Here is a 20,366-nt window from a genome sequence, read left to right on the forward strand (position 1 = left end):
AAACAGGAAACGTACTGTTCTAAAATAAATGCTTTTAATCCCCAAACTGCAGGAACGTTACCGAAGTGAGTGCTCTACAAGCGCTGTTTTCCTTGCTGGTCTTCATGCAGCGTACTGGAAAAAAAGGGGAAAGGGCAGAGTGTGGCACCCACCTGCCCTCTTACCTGCCTCCGTGTGCAAAGGGGTCTCCTGGGCACGCACACCTGCTGAAACGGTGGCCTGAGAGGTACCCTGTGTGACAGAATGTGTGGAGGAGCACGGAATCGCTTGTGAATGGGATCAGCTATTGGAAAGGTTGCTATTAAAGCAACTCCGTAAGTGGACCGGTCTAAATATATGCTTGGAATAGTAAACTATTGCTAATCTTCTGGGAGGAAATGGTGCTCTGTCGTTCAAAGATGATTTTTCCCAGATTTTAGACAGGATTTGAGCTTTTTTTCCCCTATTATCTACAGTTTAACTAAAATAAACCAGCTCATTTTTAAAGGTATGCTAGATAATTGTTATGCAGGAGCAAAATTAAAACGTCTAAACTTTAGAACCCAAGCAGAATTTGGGTTTCTAAAAGCGCAGCTTTTTTAGGTACACATTCTGTTTCATCGAGATGGTTTCATTATTACACATTCCATGAGCAGAACAGTCATGAAAACCGCTATGTATTTTATATCAGCTTTTAGAGAATGATACAAACTACCATGTATCTTTAGCTTCCTCGAGTGGTGTGCTCAGTTCTGGGCCCCTCTGTACAAGAGGGACATTGAAGTGCTGGAGCGTGTCCAGAGGAGAGCTACCAGGCTGGCGAGGGGTCTGGAGACCAGGTCATGTGAGGAGAGGCTGAGGGAGCTGGGCATGTTTAGCTTGGAGAAGAGGAGGCTGAGGGGAGACCTCATTGCCCTCTACAACTACCTGAAAGGAGGTTGGAGAGAGGTGGGTGTTGGCCTCTTCTCCCAAGTGAATAATGACAGGACCAGAGGAAATGGCCTGAAGCTGCGGCACGGGAGGTTTAGATTAGATATTCGGAAGAATTACTTTACTGAAAGAGTGGTCAGGCGCTGGAACAGCCTGCCCAGGGAGGTGGTTGAGTCACCATCCCTAGAGGTATTTAAGAAACGTCTAGATGTGGCACTTCAGGGCATGCTCTAGTGGCAGAGATTGTAGGTTGTTTGGTTGGACTCGATGATCTCAAAGGTCCTTTCCAACCATGAAGATTCTATGATTCTCTGCGTGCCAATAACCAACTTCTAACTGGCGTTCCTACCTGTCATTTTGTTAGTTGTGGCTGGAGGCACCAGCAGAGGCCAAGGCTTCCCTGTACAGATAAACAGCTCTGAACATGCTGTACATGTGAACAGTGAATTGTCCTGCCAGAGAGCTTATAGTTTCAGTGTGTCAAACAGTGGATGTTGTATTTTTCATTTTACAGACAGGGAAAGTGAGGCAAAAAGCTCCCTGGTTGCACGTAAGAAATCTGTGCCGGAGCTGGATCGGAGCCGAGAGTTCCTGCTTCTCTCCTCTTCCTCTGCACCACGAGGCTGCTGCTGCCGCCGTGGCCTCTTCTGGAGTTCATAATGTTACCAGCAGAGGTAATTTATGTTGTTAATTTAAAGCTTTGAATCTTCTGTTGAGGTCTAGAACCCCAGAGGACAGAGAGACAAGGAGCACGTAGCCAACGTACCAGAGGGAATAAACCACAGGGGTAAAGAGAGAACACCAGCTAACCAAGTCACAGCTGTAAAACCAGAAAACCCTAACCTTTCCCCAGCCCCTTACCAATTTTTGTCAAGCCTTTGCGGACGTTGACGGCAGGGAAGGGAATGCGCACGAGGTTTTAAAGAATTCTTGAAAGAGAACAAAGTCATGGTTTTGTGGTTGCTTCCCAAGAGCCCGTGGGGAGAGCGAGGGGTGGCAGCAGGGGAGAAAGTAGGAGAAGGTTCATTTGAAAGGCAGACAAAGAGGTGACTCCCACTAGATGTGTATCGGTGAGGCAGGAGTAAGACGGGTGTAACCTGTGTGGCCAGTCGTGTGCTCCATCAAGGCTAAATCGGAAACCCGAGGGCTTCTGTAGGGATGGCAAGGGGACAGTAAGGTCCCAGAGTCCCATTTTCCTAAAGCAGAAAGCCTCAGAGAGATTGCATGGCTCCAAAATGTGCTGGAGATGTAGCGATGCCTCTGTCGGGTGTGAGACTGCAGTAGCATGCTGCAACCGACTGATGGATAACGATGAGCCTTCAAAGGACCCAGTGGGGAACCATCTGGAGAGAGAGGAGGAAAAGTCAAGATGATTGTGGACAGGACATGCAAGAGGAGCAGCAGCGTGGTGGCAGCCAGCGTCGAAGGCAGCGGGACCGAGGAGGAGGAAGCAGTGCTGTTTGGGAACCGGCTAAGATGTCACCCGCGGTATTTTATGATGATGCCCTGCAATGTGATCTCTGTTTACGTTTTAATAGATCCATTTAGCAAACGCAGTGGTAGGATTCCTGCCAGCTCTGTTCAACCAACTTTGTTTTCCTCGCTAATGAGCGGCGGTGGAAGGCAAGCACAGACAAGCAACTGCTTGTGCCAGTCCGACAGGCGGCCGTGCCCGGGTAATGGGGGAAGTGGGGCTGAAGTTTGTGCTCAGCTCAGCTTCTCTCCCTGGGTAAGGCTTGTCGCCAGGCTCTGCCCTCAGACCTCTTTACGCTTTGCACTTGCACGCACGTGTCATGTTACTGGAGTACAAACTGTCCCAGTAGAGCACCGCCGAGCTCGGTCCTGCCTTCTCTCCTGCTGCCCAGCCGCACGCCGCCGAGGCCGCGTCGCAAACGTCCCGAGTCGCCCATTTTGCACAGTTCTGCCACTGCCAGTTGGGGAACGCCAAAGTGGAATCCACTTGATTTAAACTCAAGGCAGCTCAGCAGACACAGCAGTGCCTGGTGCCACTGCTACGCAGCTTCATTAGCTGGCAAAAAATTCCTAATTGCTCAACGGCAAGTGCTTTGTGTTGAGCGCAAGAGGCAGAAACCTGCTCAGAGGGAGTCCGAGTGCTGGTAGAGAGAAGTCCAGGCTGTCATCCTAAGTAGCCCTGAGATAAAGTTGAACGGACGCTCTTTAACATGGGTGAAGCTTAAGCAATCTCATTGGGTTTTTATTTGTGTGCTTTTGTCCTTAAAGAGCCACAGGGGATGGCACTAACAGCGAGTCTGAGGCTTGGATATGAAGGAGATGGCCTGAACTGAGACCACGGGGCGTGCTGAGGATGTCGCCTTCTGACCTCTGCTGTAGTGACTTGATTTGCGTGCGGTGTTCCTGCGTGGATTTTATCAATAGCGATAGCTCTTAATGGTGCACACACACCTGGGACAACAGCATGAGGCGTGCGCAGGGGCCAGGGCTGTGCTTGGTTGCCATTGTAATTTACGTAAGAAGAGATCATAAAACAAGTTTGTTTCATTTCACTTACGTTTGATAAACCCACCGAGCTCTCCTGTGGGTCTGTTTGGTTACTGACAGTTCGGTGTTGTACTTAATGCACTAAAGGCACTGACAATACCTTTAAAATCATTTTTCTTAGAAACCAGGGCATGTCTTAAATGGCTTTGACCATTCACCGTCTCCACCATAGGAAGGTTGAAGATGTTTTTTTAGTACACATTCAGGCTTTTGGAAGCAGAGTTGCGTATTGCATCTGTCTCCCTTGTATACTTAAATAACATATGGGAGAAAGCCGCCCCCTGCAGCCGCAGACCTCACCTCTTGAGATGCTCTCAGGTGGAGCGAGGGCAGCTGCTGCCCTTCCAGAAAATTGTACAAATCCCCTGGGTGTGTCGCTGCCTCTGAATGCTTTGTAATATTTATACTGTATTTATCTATGATAACGCTTTGTAATAAAATTATACTCTGGGGTGTTTGGGGTCTACCAGCGGACGAAAGGCTGCCGGTGCAATCCCAAGGGCTTCGGTCACCATCATCAGTGCCAGCATTGCGTGGGGACTCTTGCCGAGCTGACTGGAAGGAGACTCACCTGTAAAAGAAGGTGGTGGTACTGTACCACTTCCATCCTGAACCTGCTTCAGACTGCTTACTGAAATGGATTCCCTTCGTCCTGGGATGTTGGAAATGAAAGAATGGGTTTTTCCAGAAACAAAACAGGGTTGGTCAAGCTGGCGGCTCTCACAGTGAGACACAAATGCTTTTGACTCAAACCCTCCCCCCAACACTAGCTTACTGTGTATACTCTCATTTTGAGATCGCTTTTGGTAGTGGGGTAGTGGTACCAGCGGCTGGATTTTACAGTTACAGACTACGTAAAAGAAGCTTACCTAATGTGTTTTTCATCTGGGACTAAGAATTTCCCAATTTCTTCCTGTCCTTAGTTAACTTAGCCTAACCCAGACCTAGACTTAGCTCCGTAAGACAACTTTTTCGTGAATTTCAACATTGCCTAAATGTTTGGAGTAAAAAATTGTATTTCAGTGTCTTCCCTGATGTTTGTTTTACCCTTGTTTCCTTCTTGTTGAAGTTTTTGCATTTGTTGCTTTCTCCGTAAGGAAGCAAAGAGTAAGTGCCAATACCATCACATACCTGCAAGTTGTAAATCCTTAGTTGGCTTGAAATGTGCACATAGCAACGCAGCCTGTGTTAGTAACACAGAAATATACACAACAGACTGAACTCTACAAATAATTGTCATTTCCCTAATTTACAGTGCTTTAACTCAAGTTCGCTATGTAATACAGCTTGGGTACCACTGAAATCTACTTACATATGAAAAACTTCTGGCGTTAAATGGATAAAACACAGACTTTGCGGATGTTTAAAATTTCTTTTGGAAGAGGCTTCTGACAATACATTAGAATTAGTGTTAAAATTAATCAACAGCCAAGAATATAAGTATCTAATCCTACAACACGTCTGTGAGATCTGCTGAATTCAGGTCTCACATGATGGCTACACTGCCTGGGAGTCTTAAACTTGACAATATTTCCCTTGCAGAGGTCATAATGTAGAGAAAAAACAAGCGACCCCCCCCCTCCCCTGCACCATGTTGCGGTTTACACGTGTGTGTTATAGAATTCAACCTTTGTAGAATTATTTTCCGTATAGCGTTGGAATCATAGGAAGCTTGCAGTCTCTCTGCAGGGCATGTGAGCGCGGGGCCTCCAAAGACGGGGTGTCTGCCCTGAACTGAGGGATACGTGCCACTTTGGGACCTTAGGTTTAACTATGAGCCCTTAGCAAGCACGAGCCCGGCTCCAGGGCCTCTCCTCCACAAGGCCCTGTGGTCCCTCACCTCGCCGCACGCCAGAGAAAACCACAGGGGAGAAGACAGAAGGGTGTAAAGAGGGTGCTTATCCCTACTTGAACAGCCTGCGAGCGCCGCAGACTCTGCTCTTCAGTTAATGACTGCATATAGGAATAAAATTTGGTAATAACAGGCTTTTATTGCAATAATCAATGTGTGAGAGGATGAATGCCCGTGAGCTGAACTTGGACATCATTCCAATTAGAAATAAGGTACATTATAACGGCAGAGGCCAAAATTAACCACTCCAGCAACTTGCCTACACCCATGCAAGACCATGGCCCTGGAAATACTAAAATTAAGATTGGATTTTCTTTACAAGAAATGACAACTACTCGTTTACTACACCATCATACTTAAACACTGATAAATATTTTCTTTTTTCCTCCTCAGACTCATTTCACTGTAAAAATGCAGAACGGATCTTTTCACTCTCTAGCTAGGAGTACTAACGTTCATTGAATTTCACTCCCTTCTCTTCCCTCCAGTTAAGAAGTTGTCACTCTTGTTAATTTAGTTTAATGATTCTCTTAAAGGCCTCATGCCTTCTGCACGCCCATAAATTCTCAGCTTTCCTTAATTTGAAACATTAAATGTTAGAACTTCGAATTCAAACACTTAAAAAGATGGAACCATCTCCCTGAAAACGCCTGGGCCAGCCTGACCTTTCTAAATCTGGCTCTGAAGTGACACTTGAGCCGTCAGCGACACCGGATTTTTTCAGGACTGCGTGGGTACGGTCCATGCTGCAGGTGCAGCTCTGCGAGGGAAAAGAGTTGAGCTTGTTTAGTGTCTTTGTCTTAGTTCCCGAGTACTTTTCATAATAAAACTACAGACGAGCTTCTCTGCACAAAGGAAGGAGCCAAAGGAGCAAGTAGGTTTTGCAACCACTTCCCTGTTCGCTTGGTTGCCGTGATAGCAGCGTGTCAGGAAAGCATTAAAAGCTCTGAATGGATGTTGGAGGGATCTGATGGGTAGAAGAGCAGCTTGTGTAAAGAGGCAGTGGAGCGATTACCAAAGCAATTGCTGAGGAAGATGCCATAACTGTTAGTAAAGAATCTCCAGATGTACGACAGTGTGACCTCCCAGAGCAGAATGAGGTGCTCCACCTGGAGAAAGAAGATACATCGTCCCTTCGGCAACTACTACAACATTACTGCCTCCCGTGCTGGGAGAGGGTCAGCACTCACTGGGTTTGGAACCGAAGGAAGGGTAACACCTCAGATCTGGCTTTCAGATGTCCGTCTCTGCTCCTCGTGTATTTTCCATTTGTTTAACTCGGGTGTACCGTTTCTCAATTTTCAGGAAAAACTTGCAAAGCTGCAGTAAGTTCGTGCATCCTAGGACATGGGAATGACCCAGGGAAAGTAAAGGATGGCATAGGGGACAGTTCTTTCCTCCTTAGAATGATGCATAAATACACTGAAGGTTTTTAACATGCATTTGTAACACAGATGAGAGCAGCAGGAACAAAGATATCTTTAAATACATACTTATGTATTTCATAACTATATTTAAAAGGTGTTAAAGAACAACAAAGTTATGGGAGAAAATGATTCTGAGAAAGAAAAAAGAAATCAGCAATTCACGGGAAGAGGAGAACGATGAGGGAAACTTGCCCGCTAAATCATGTGTCACACAGGGAGGTGTGAGTGGTGTGTTTTTACAGTCTAATACGTGTATGTTTGACTACGGTCTTTTTGCCCCCATTTCCTTCCCAGTCAAAAGCGGCAAAGAAATAGCTCTAGTTAAGCTAAGGATAATGGAGAAATGGGTGGTATTTCTAGAGGAGAGGTATTTTTCACTTACTGGGAAGGTCTGACAAGTCTGCTCACAACACTGTTGGCCCTGCTTCCTCGCTCTTGTTTATATTTTGAATTTTCAAGTCACATACTGAATTATGCCAAGTGACAGAAGGGAAAATGTCTGTGTGGAGCAGAGTCACGCTCCCACAGGGAATTGGCTTCCTTGGCATATCAGTGTTTTCAGGCACTGGTGACCCTCTGAGTGAGAAATGGGAAGAAGAGTGATGAGCCAGATTTTCAGACAGGCACGCACAATTAAACACATTTGAGTGTGCCTTATTTACGCTTGTAAGGAGTTACTTGTATTTCTCTCCTAAGCAGTTTGAGCCTACTGTAACCTTCTTTAATAGCCACACAGGTTGCTGCCCTCTTCAAGAGCTTGATTAGCTTGACCTTGCTTTCATCCTTTCTAGCAGCGACGTAGCCCCTGACTGGGTAGAATAGATTTTTGCCAGCTGTAAGGCATGAACGGTAGTTGCAAGTTAACGGAGAAAAACATGAGCTATATGTAGGATCTACATATAATGCAGGATCTACGTATGAGTGAGGAGCAAGAAGGCAAAAGGCTGAGCGTGTTTACTAAAGGCTTCTGGCAGCACGCAGTTTAGGCTGTGATTAGCATTTTCATATGAAGCTTCTCTTCCACTTAAAATTTGCAAGGCTGTACACATCGCCTATTTTTTCTTAATAAAGCAAACATCAGTAGAAATTATATGTGCTCTCAAGACTAGGCTTACACTTGAATCCAGTATTCTGGGAGAGGAATAACTGATTTTGATGCCTCATGTGACGACTGATATCATTCATGACCTTCTTACTCAAACACACTTGTCCAGAACAACAATTTTTTTATACAGGTGGAAAAGCTCGTCTGGTTTTGTAGTACCTAGGTTTATAGTATTGTCCAGCTTCCCAGACGAGAAGGGACGTCTACATGCATAAACACGTGTCTTACTGTAGTAGGGAAAATGGTTCGCTGCTTTTGTTGAGTACAAAAAACTCAGCGGAAAAGCTGAAGAGGCATTTGATGGGTTTTGGAGTGTGACCAGTCTACTGGATCCTTAATGAAAACACACATTTGAGAGTCACTGGGAGCTTTCTTCGTTGGTGCGATGGAAGAAAACACCCCATGACACATGCCTATTGTGCATTAGGTTTTCATGAATCGGAGAGGGCCTGGCTGAGGAAGGTACACAAGGATAGCTCATGCTAGATTAGCTTGCACTCAGCTATTTTGGTAAATAGTACATTTGGAGGGGAAACATCAGAAACTTCTCAACTCTTCAGAATTACTTCCCAAACGGCGTAATTTTTAGAGCCTCTGAACACAACAGAACAGATGTATAGCCGACTGAAGATCCATGCAAAAAAAGTTACTACACAAGTTCTAGAAGAATGCAAGGTGGTCTTTCAAAAGCTTTTTCCTTTGATGCTTAATACTGTAGCATGCAATGGAAAGTGGGCACAAGGAGCTGAGCGCAAGCCTGTTATTCCGTGGAGAAAAGTTTCAAACAAGAAAAGATGAAGCCCACTCCCAAATTGTCTTTTCCTTAGGACAAACCAGCCTCAACATTGTTTTTAAGATGTAGTAGAGACTGCTTGTCAGGACTTGCAGACAAAGAAGCTTCCTTGTTCCTTCTTTTTAGGAAAAAAAAATGAGAAGGAATGGGTCCCTGAACACATACACACACACACACACACAGAGGGTCAAGTCTGAAGCTGGCATTGCTGCTAATTCACCCGGGCATTGAACCGCCCTTCATTCCAGAGACGGGGTTACGCACAGACAACATCCGTGTTCTGCTGCTGCGGGGAAATTGGGTTAAGACACAAGCCTGTGGCATGCGTCTCCTGAACGTTAGCTGAGGTAGAGAAAACGTACACCATCTCCTGCACGTTCTGACAGTATCCTGAGCGGGGACTGGCTCCGAGCATTAAGGTGAAATCCAGTCATTCTAGGAAATACCATATGTCTCAAAAAAAATACTTATTCTCAGGGAAAAAATTAAACACACAAAGATTCTGACAAAGAGAAGTATTGCACAAAGGACCTATAGGCTTGCTGATCAAGGACCTACACATGGAAGTTGCTACTGGTCCTCCTGCAACTTTGGATGGATCAGCAATATAAGGTATGCCCCACTATACATCCAGTCCAAAAAGCAAGAGGACCTGAGCTACAGGGAGGCCCCACGTAGGACTGATTTGGGCTACACTGCTTTGTGGCTAGATCAATGTTCCCACCTGCAAGACGTATACGGGGTTTGGATTCCAGAAATAAGTCTGTTGCATGGGAAATGTGAGCCATCTTATTCAGCACAGTTTGTAAAAGTAGCAGCCATCTGTTGGGGTTTATAAAAGGCTGAGAAACGCGGGATGTTTACTTTTACTCAGATGTGCAGTGGATGTGCCTCGTACGAGCGGACTTGTTACAATACTAATAAAACAACTGGGACATGAAGCTCAAGAGAAAAGCTTGTTCTATGTAGTAAAATGGAGCTTAAGCAAGATAGAAAGCATTAAAAATATACACGCACACATACATATACATAGTCTTTTAAGTAAAGGTCAGCAGAAAACAGGCCAGACAGAAATTCGGAACAAATACGGCACTAACTTTGAGACTAAATCAACTGCTTTCCGAGGTGCTTTGTGGAAACTACGCCCAAAAGAAATAATCTGCAGAAGGTAAGGAAGGGTCCAGTTTCAAAATAAACCTGCGTGGCAAAATTACGAGCTGAGATTAATTTAGATAAACTCTCCAAAAGGGGATTTGCCATTACCGACAAAACTGAAGCGTGGGTGTGTGCAGCGTGAATTCAAGACCTCTCAAGGTGAGACAGAGGCATTCCCTTATCGCTGACAGCGAGCACCAAGAGCATGTAAGACACTTGAGTGGGAACTGGGCTCAGGTGTCTTCAACTACAGGAAAATGTCATCCACAATGTAAGTAACTTCCTGCTGCTGCGAATGTTAACAACCAGAGGGGCAAAATTCCCATGAGGGTTCAGAGGATGCAAGCAGGATTCTGCAAATGCTAAGAGAACGAATCCAAGAAGTAACCAAAGATGCAGATGGAGACGCTGGCAAACAGCATTAGCAACAGCTAGGGTTGTTTTTGCCAACAAAGGAAAAAGTTAAGTATAGTAAATCAAATAAAATTAAACATGTAGCAGCAATAGATGCCCTACTTTTTTCTGAAAATGTTTTTTACCATTTTTTTTCCCCAGGAGGTGATGAGTATTTTTGTAAATCTCAGTTGAAAGCAGACTACCTTACTGATATTTCTGTTTAATGGCTTGAATAAGCGGATAGCATTTCAGATGGCAAACATTTTTGCAACTAAAATAAAATAAATAAAAGAATTCCGCATACGTGGCATCCTGGTTGAAATACCCTGTAGATGATCACCAGCAGCGTCAACACCAGATGGTAATTTTCCTGAAGAAACAATTTGAATGGGCAGGTAGGCCATGGTCCTGTATGAAAGCTTTGGCGTGCATACGTGTTATAATTCTGTCAACTTGTTAAAAGCAAAGTAGTGAGTTGTAGTGGGGAACAGGAGGCGAGTTAAATTGCTTACATATATGTATCAAACCAGTTTGCTAAGTGCAACGCTACCAGGAATCCTCTCTAAAGCATATTGGCTTTTGTGTATTAGGATGGTAGCCTGCAACCTCCTATAACATCCCAAAGAAAAAATAGCTGGATGACATTGGGAAAAGGCCTGAGGTGGGTTTCAGTGGAATTACATTTGATGGGATCAGAACAGTTTGAATGTCAAGGAATGAAATTCTGGATCAAAAATAGCGTTCTTTGGAAGAAATTCAGTAACTCAGGATGTTTTACGTAGAAGATGGAGAGAATTTATTTTCATATTTTCCAGAATGTGGCTTAAGTAATACTTTAAGGTCCTAAATGAAGCCGCAGTGAGTTTTCAAGGGAGGAACCTAAGATCATAATATGAATTTGACCTAGCTATAAATCAGTGAAAAGAAAAATGTCCCATTTTAAAACGGTACTCGGGCAGGCATTGCCCAGGAGTATCTTACACTCAAGCTACAAGATGGTGATAAAATTTCAAGAACTAAGCTCTAAGATCACAGGACTAAAAAAATTGTCACAACATTATTGATGTTATTAATTACTAATGATTATTGTTATTAATTTTACTGATTGTCCCCATCATTACAAGCCAGTAACTGCAAGACATAAGAATTATTCTAAAACAAACTTTCAGTGGAAGGCTCTCGTTAGCCATTTGTGTACTAAAAGCTCTCAATATTAGAAATTCATTATCTGGTGTATTTTTGATGGACTTTATCACATGAAGTGCAAATGCACACGTACAGAATTGCAGTTACAGATGAATCTGCTTCGAGGTAGGAGCTCACCTAGAAAGACATACACTAGAACTAAACATGACTCAGAAGTGCACAATTCTGTTAAATATTTATTTATTCAAGGTGAGAGAACAGCCCATGCGATCTGATTATTTTTTATCTGTATTTGAGCTGAAATGGCTCAAGTGGGAGCCACAATTTCTTTGAACGTACTAAATATAGCTTAAGATGAATTTTCCAGAGGTGTCTGCTGGTGCTGCTTGGTGCCTGAGCAAATCATGTTTCTAACTCCTCCTCGCATCCTCTGAAAAATCTCAACTCTATTTTTGATCTTCTCTCATTCAAGTCTTGGCTATTGATTCTTGCTATAAATTCTTCCGGGACCTACCTGACACAGGATAATGGTGAAAATTCTCCAAGTGTGGATAGCCTGTCAAAGAAGCCACTCAATAATGATAATATGCCAAATCTTTTCATAACACATCACAGATTTTACATTGGCTCAAATTCTTTTATATTCACTGAGTTATCTTACCCTAAATCTGGTGTCTAGACTTCTCTATAGAACAGATTTTTAACGCCGATAGTGGTGCATTTTTATTTAGTCCAAATAAGCTTCTAAACTCATTAATGTGTTGCATATGTAATGTATGTTGCAATTACGGTAGCCTGTTAAAGTGCAAGGACAATTTAATCTCCTTGGTGTCCTTGGGCATCTGGTTTTTAAAATTTTATTTGAACCTGTTCATACCTTTGGCCTCTGTAAAAGGATGTGAAAGCTTGTAATGTTCCATCTTGCCAGATAACACAAGAATAAAATAATACAAAGCCGTTTTGAAAAATAAGTCACTCATTCACCCATCTCCATTCCATCAAAGATCTCGACGGACCTCTACCAAATTCAGCCTGAAGTTTTTTTTCTTCCACGCTCAAGATCCCCAGTGTATTAATCCTCTCCTTGTGTGGGAATGGTACCAAACCATCTTATTTCTTGGCTTTCTCTATATTTTCTTTTCTAAACACAGTCTATACTAAATTATAAAGTTAAAGATAAGGAAGGCTGCATGATGGATTTGTACAATGGTATAATGTTTCCTGTTTTATTTGCCATTCCTTTCCTCACCTTAGCATTCTAGTCTTTGCCATCAAGTACTGGGGAGGCTTTAATGCCATTCCTTCTCAGGTTTTCCTAAAAATCAGTTCTATCTGTGTGCTCCTTTAAAGCAGGACATTCTCATATATTTAACTATTTTTTTAAAGTTCTAGCACTTGCACAGAAGAACGCCATTTTTGTTCTTGTTCCAGTTATCTATTTTTGTGTGGTCAGTTTAGTCAGGAGATTGCATAGGTGGTTCTTTGCTGTTTTCTGTCTAAATCTAATAAATTTCTGTCTTTTTCTAGGATTCATAGCTTTTGGATTTCAACTCCAGTGCCTGTCTCATGTAAAGTCCTTCTTACTAGTCATTTATAGGGTATCTGTAATTCTCGTATACAGTCATGATAAAAGTTCAAGCCTCCTCAGTCACGTAATTTTCTCCGTGGCGAAATTATGCTATTTGTTTACCCCTGACAGTGGGTCTGGGAAGATTTTAGAAAACGCCCTTATTACCTTTCTTTTCCTGGTCCTTCCTATTTCAGCAGCGTTCATAGATTTCCTTTCCAGGGCTTCCCCACAGGAATGTCTCCACTGGCGCATCCTCCTGCCAGAGAACGGAGTGCAGCGCTGTCTGGCTGGCACCCCCGCTGCTTATGGCTAACCCCGCTTACGGTGGATGCGGAGGGGTTCTGCAGTTCTGCTCAGGGTGAGGGGCCCTCCTGCTCATGCAGCAGACTCCCAGGAGGATTTGTGTTTAGACCTGTGACTAACACTCAGACACTTCTTTCCAAGTAGTTTTGCTCCCGACATCTCTTCACAAGTTGTTCAAAAGCTCTGTGGAAGTGCCCTCGGCACCTATACAGCCCTGCCTCTGCCCAACTTCGTACCACAACCTTCAGAACCCATTAGGACTTATATTTTAAACTTATTTAAGTGCTGTAAGACTCCTTCTGTTGTTAAACATTCCCTACAATGCCGAGCTGAGCTACAGACTGCAGAAGAACACTTTCATTTGCCATAATTTGAAAACTTTAAAGTATCTAATGTACGTCATGTACCATGACGTAAAGAAGATAAAGCAAGTTGAAAAAAATACAACACGAATATTTGCTCGATCTCTTTTATAACAAAGAGAACAAGATACCTCTATCTCAACCTACTCCGTCCTCAGGGTCTCTGTACTTGGAGAAAATCTCAAGTGTTTTATCAACTGCTGCTATAACCATGAGACATGCACCAAGCTTGGGGGGGAGCTGGTCGGTACTTCACTGGAGATGCGGGAAGTGCTATGAGAGCACCTGTGCGCTCACTTAAAACGCTGCTGGACACCTTAACCACCCACTGGTATTTTCACCCATTTTATTTGTTCACTTGGGGGTGTGATGACATAGGAAGCTGGGCCACAGTCAAGGGTGCTCATCTGAAGAGGATGGCTTTATACCAGGAGATCATAACAGTGTATACATTGGCTTGTAATGCATGAAATGCAGAGATAACTGAAACGAGGAGTCATGATCGCAGAGCGAAGAAACGGAAACAGACCTCATTTCATTTGGGATTCAGACATACCCCAGTGGAACAGGGGACAACGTAACACAGGGGCAGGCGCTCTATTTTCAGGTGTAGTTTCAGGTGCCAGAGGCAGCCCTGTGGGTGGCTGCCCCGGGAGAGATGGGGTGGGGAGCACTGGAACCTTCAGGGGCAGTTGGGGAGTAACAGCCGGGGAGAGGAGGTTGGCTGAGGAAGACATCGCAAAGCCTGAAGAAGGCAAACAGGCAGCAACAGAAAGATAACAAAATATTCAGAAAACTAGGCTTAAAGGAGTGCCTGGGTACCTGAAGGCAAGTTAGGATTCTGGGGGAGGGGAACAAAACAAGAATAAAACGTGAATTGGGGAGTATGTGAAGGCAGCGTTGTGCTAGGAGGCGGCAGCTAGCCAGCTGCAGGGGCGAGCAAGCTCCTACTTATCTTGCCACGTTGACTACAGAAACAACTTCAAATGACGCAGTGTCTATAAACGGAGAGGAACAATTAGTTCCCATTTGGGTAGTTGTGTCTGTGGCCCTAAAATCCTTACCCCGCACATGCATCAGGAATTCAGCTCCTGAGGGCACTGACGGTGTTATCGCAATAGCTGATACAAGGAGGAGCAGTACGCAAGAGTCCACATAATAAGCACTTGCTTATTATTACAGAAACGTGGTATGGCAATTACAAGTGTTGCCCAAAAGTTTGGACATACCATTCCTCCCCAGCACGTAAGATGTCTGAATCAGAAGTCAACTGCAGGGTAAACAGACTAAATAGAATGTTTTTTTGTTACATATGAATTTGATTCAAAAGTTAACAAAAAAATCTCAGATTGTGCTGTTTCAATCAAATTGATGGAGCAGGACAGTTACTTTGATGTGGTATTCCACTGTGTTCATTTTTGTTAAAAGATGTATCAGAAAAGCCTTGTTCGCATGCTGATTTGCCTCTTCAAACAGCACTGCTGCTTCCTCCGTAACACTTTCTCTTTCTGGTCTTTTTCCTGCCGGTCTGAATAATTAGTTCTCTGGGGAGATCAAGTCTTTTCTTGCTTACTAGTATTAGAACAGGGAATATCTGAACTAATCCCATGGTACCCCTGATAATGCTCCTTTTGACGTACAGGAGATCCTTCATGAAGCATTATGTGACCCTTACTGTAGACAAATATATGTCAGATGTGCTACGAGAAACATTTACAAGCTCCAGCTAGATCCATTTAGGTTTATCACTCAATGGAGCAGGACTTCCACGGTGGTATCTACGTAGCAATGCTGTTTGATAAACTGCTACATAAAGAGGAGCATGCCAATCTGGATGCGAGCTCTGTACTCCTGCCTGGGTGGCCATAACACATGGTCCATAGCGGAACTTCGGTCACACAAAAAACCGTGAAGCAGCACAAATCTGAGTCACTGGTACGAAATCCCTGTTTTAGGGGACTATTGACTGCTGTTTCTAACTGTTTGGGTGCTAAAAAGGACAGTGCCTAACTGGTGAGGAGCTGGCCCTGAAAATTCCTTTCTAAGCTATTTTTAAAAATCCCTTTTGTGGGACCATAAGGCACTATTACTTTAAAAAGGATAGGTTTGTCTTGTGCCTCAGATAGCAGCAGAGAAACACTAATCAAAAGAACTTAATATTGCTTGCTTGCAGATCTTCAGGAAAGGTGGCAGGTATTGAATGTGTGCATATTTTTATATATGTGCCTACACGTTTGTATGTGAGATATTGGTCATGTGAACTTTAATGACAGTTAATTTTTATTCTTGCAAATTGATATTATGTATATTTATACAAACACATACATAAATATATATGGACACGCATCTATGTAAAAATACCTGTAGTATTTATTTCTTCTCCATCTCTGCTTGGGATTCATGTAATCATTTTCAAAGTAGCAATTTTTACAAAGTAGAGACTAAACAGAGAATAGGAGAAGGACGAGTAACAGCGCCCCTTTGAAATATTAGCAGTTTTACATTCATATCTTATGTTCTTGGTCTTAAATCTCCTCACAGATGGAGACTTTACAGACCAAGATAGGAAAAGGAAAGCAACCTGGAAATGAAAGGGAAGCCAACTCCGTAAACTTCGCTGGCCATATGATAAAGAAAAGGTAAGAGTTCTGTTTATTCACTGATAAAGCCTGTATTTTTCTTGAATTGTTACCATACAAACATCACCTGATATCAAGCATGTCATAAAAATGCTTTACACAATTGTAATGAACAAAACATACCACACGATGCATTCTTCATATCAGAAATAAACTAGATGAATGCTTTATTTACCAGCTTGTTCAGCTGTACCGAAGAACTAATTCTATAGCTATTATACAAAGACAGAATGAAAAGTAAAAAACTCTGTGGGTAGTGGACTTGGGTAGCTAGCAGTCTTGATTTTTATCCCTTCTATTATTTTAGTAAATACCCACATCACACGCTTCATTTTTAGATTTTTAGTGTTTGACAAAGATGGATTTCAATTCATACTGGGAAGACCAAAGTACAGCCATGTAAAACAACATGCTCAACTTCACCTAAAAAGTCAGTTTAGCCATCAGACTGTGCTAGAACTTCTTTTGCAAAGTACGCTACCAGTAACTTTATGAGCTGCCCATTGCACTGTTCGCTCCAGATCAAAAGCGGCACACGGGACACTGAATAAACCTGAGAATTATAGTATGTCACTGACAAAACACAACTAACAGAATTAAGTACATATAACAAAACAAAATGTGCATCTGCAGATTCTGTCCCTCATTCATGGGGGCAACAGGAAGTCACACTGTTTTTGACAAATTTTACCTTATATTGGTATAAAACCCCCCTGACCTACATTCTTTGTTATCAACTCGTGTTTGCATTCAGATTACTTTAGCTGGTTTGGTTTAAATGAATTTAAAGTTTTAAATATTTACAAATATGTACAAAACTCCCTTCTAAATTTAGAGTTAGACAACCATTCTGTAACCATGGCACAGTTCAATTTTAGTTGTTTTGTTTTTAAATACAATTCTTCTGAGAAATGCAATCGATTTACAACGATGACAAATTCTACAGTTTTCTGACTTAAAATCACACGGAATTTTATTTTAAAAGATGTCTTGACTGCTTGATTGTCCATCTCTCCAGCAATAAAAATGTAGGGATAGCATTAAGGCTGCTGCAGTAAATCATTTCTCAAGTAGCATTACTGTCTACTTGAGGGAGAAATAACTGGCTTGGTAGGTCAGCAGAAATGGATGTGGGGGTAAAACAGGTCAGCAAAATTGGAATAGATCATACTGACTCAAAAGTATTTGTATTGGCACGTGTAAACAGGAATGGAGTCTGTGACAGGCATGACAGCAGACGCTGGCGTTGTGTAGGCCTCAACTGTAGTACTGTGTCCAGTTTTGGGTGCTGCAGTTCAGAAAAAGATGTGAATGATGTTGAGACAACACAGGGAGAAGAAATAAGCACCTTGAGAGGTTTATAACTGTGACATGCAAGAAAAGATGGAAATGATGTGGAATTGCTTAGTCTATAGGTAAAAAAATGTAGGGGAGACATATTTCTTAAGATAGGCAAGAGGCACACTGACAGGCAAGACGCAAAACTGTTCATGTCCGTTACAATTACACTTCAGTAGCAGTGCGCTTTTATTTTAACTAGTGTTCCATGTTCCTCAGCGTGAGCTGAACTCGGGAACTTAACTTGGCTGAAAATTAGCAGTTTTGAAAGTAGTTTCACGACAGCTTAAAATCAAGTCTGCCACAGTCCCACCTCCTCCGTTATGCCAGCATTAGTACTCGTGTAACTGGAGAGTAAGCTGCATCAAGAAGCTGAGTGGGACAAAAACTAGGTATCCTTCGTAGGATGAGTAATGTTCAGAGGCTTCAGACACTCTACCTGCGCAGACAGGGGGGATGTGACTGACCCATCAAAACAACCAGCTCTCAAACTGTCCTTCAGCTCATTTCTTAAAAAAAAAAAAAAAAAAAAAAAAGACTGTACCTCAGAGGGTTTTCATCGTACCAACACAGGAGAACTGCTGCTCATATAAGTCTTTTTTTTTTTTTCTGGCAGAAATACAGGGGAAACAGTGGATGGCATTTTCAAACATACATTCATATTAACACTATTAGTTGTATTTTGGGGAAAAGAACCACAAATAAACCACCAAACACCAAGCCATCAGGTAAATAAATTTAAACAAAATTTATGATATTTAACAACGCTATTTACAAGCACTCGTTGTGCTGGCCGCTATACATACAAGTACACTTAAAAAAAAAAAAAAAAAGGCGCAAAATGCTTCAGACGGCAATCATACACTGGCTAATGAAACCCGAGGGTGCAGGGCTGCAGAAACCCTGTCGCCGAGAAGTAAACCACTGCTTCCCGGCTCCATTACGGGGCAAAATAAGGAAACCGCGGGCCGTGCCTGAGGCGGCTCGGTCCCTCCGGCGGCCCCTCGCACAGCCGGGCCGGCCCCGGGGCCCCGCGGCGGGCCAGAGGGAGGCCCCTCCCGCTCGCTGCCCTCCTCGGGAAGGGGGCTCCGGGCCCCCCTAACAGGGCTCGGTGCGACGGGACGGGGACTTTACCTCAGCGGTTGCAGGGTTTTACCTCAGCACTACCGGGTTTTTTACCTCAGCCGACGGGCCTCGCTCTGGCGGCGGACGCCGCTCGTCCGCCTCACCCCCCCCCCCGCCCCGGCCCGCAGAGGGACGGGAAGGGCGATGGCGACGAGAAGACGCTCGCCGCTACGCACCGCCCCGGCCGGCACCGCCTCCTCCCCCGGCAGCGCTCCCCTTTCCCGGCTGTCCCGGCGGCAGCGGCGGGCGCCAATGAGGCGGCGCGTCCCGGCGGCAGGCTCCAGTGGGCGGGCGCGGGGGGCGGTGCGCGGGGCGGGGGGCGGTGGCAGCAGGCTGGGTTGTGAGTGAGTGAGTGTGTGTGAGTGAGTGCCATGGCCGGAGCCCGCTGAGAGTGACAATAGGAGCCAGCCGGAGCGCGACCCCGACGCCCACCGGGACCCCCCCACTCACCTGAGACTGCCACCGGCGGAAGAGGCCTTCCCTCCCCTCACAGCACCGCCGCGCCGCCCGCCCGGCCTGCCCCCCCCCTCCCTCACCGGCCGCCCGCACCGCGCCCGCCGCTCCCCCTCGGCTCGGCTCGGCTCGCACTCGGCTCCCCCCGCGCCCCCCCTTTACACCCCCCCCCCGCCGCCTCCTCAGGGCCCCTCCGCAGGGCTCCGCCGGGAATGTGAGTGAGGCAGCAGCCATCGCAGGCAGGGGGCCGCGCCGAGTGCATGGGACTGAGCGGAGCCCGAGCAGCCGCCCGCTCCTGAACCCGCCGCCAACGCCGCCCTGCGCTGGGGAGGCCGCCAACGCCGCCGAGGCCTACAGGCTCCTGCGCCGCCGCCGCCGCGGCAGGGACCGAGCCCGGCGCGTACCACACTCGGGCCGCCGCCGCCAGGCATCGGCCGCGCTCCGCCAAGCCCGGCTCAGGCCGCCGCCGCCTCACTCCCGTCTCCGGCTTCTCTACCAGGAGGGTCAAGGTAACTCCATCCCTCCGCGCCGGCCCGCGGGGGAGCGGCGAGGCGGCGGTGCGGGGAGGAGGCGCGGGCGGGCCGAGGTGGGGGGGGCCGGGCCGGGCCGGGCGGCGGTGAGGAGGCGCGGGGGGCTGCGGGGAGGACATGTTCCAGCTGCGGTGCTCGGCGGCTCCCTTCTGGAAATGACAGCCGATAGCAGCAGGCGGGAGGCGGCTAATTACACCTCTCGCTTCCCCGGGCGCGGAGCGAGGCTCTGGCTCCCTTCCCCGGTGATATCCGTCGGCATTTTCACGTCCACCCCCCTCCCCCGGGGACCAGCAGATCCGATGTGCGTGGCTTCGTATTTACCAAAATACTTCGGGGATAGAATAAGATCCCCCTGCTGAAAGAAGCATGCAGCGGTGGCTGGGTGTGCAGCTTTTCCACTCGCACACAATAAATAATCTCGGGCTTCAAACCCCCCCCCACCCCCCCCCAGCTCGTTGAAACTGTATTTCACTGTGATAGTGTATTCAGGGGAGGGAATGTTCATTTGGAGAGATGAAAAAAAGATCAGTGTTTACTGTAAGGTTGTTAGGCTGGATGTAGTCTTGTTGAATTAGAATTAGATTTTAATAATTTATAAAGCAGGTTAGGGAAACTGTTACTAAATTTACAGCAGAGAAGTGTCAGTAAAGCTTCTTGCTGACACAATGATCCTGCAGTTTAAGTGATCTACTTTAGTACCTGTCCATTATTATTTTTTTTTTCGTAATTTAATTTTGAGAGAG

The 20,366-nt window shown here is 45.2% G+C and overlaps 1 protein-coding gene across 2 annotated transcripts in view; it reads left to right on the plus strand.

Annotated features, from left to right (window-relative positions):
- The first annotated feature begins 19,260 nt into the window (after window positions 1–19,260).
- PPP2R5E (protein phosphatase 2 regulatory subunit B'epsilon) overlaps window positions 19,261–20,366 on the plus strand; it is a 78,052-nt gene continuing 76,946 nt past the window's right edge. For both annotated transcript variants that reach the window (XM_054201394.1, XM_054201395.1), the window contains exon 1: window positions 19,261–19,602. The gene's annotated coding sequence lies outside the window, so the exon portion shown is untranslated. The remainder of the gene's footprint in view (window positions 19,603–20,366) is intronic.

Source organism: Rissa tridactyla, chromosome 4 (genome assembly GCF_028500815.1).
Source record: "Rissa tridactyla isolate bRisTri1 chromosome 4, bRisTri1.patW.cur.20221130, whole genome shotgun sequence".
NCBI lineage: Eukaryota > Metazoa > Chordata > Aves > Charadriiformes > Laridae > Rissa > Rissa tridactyla.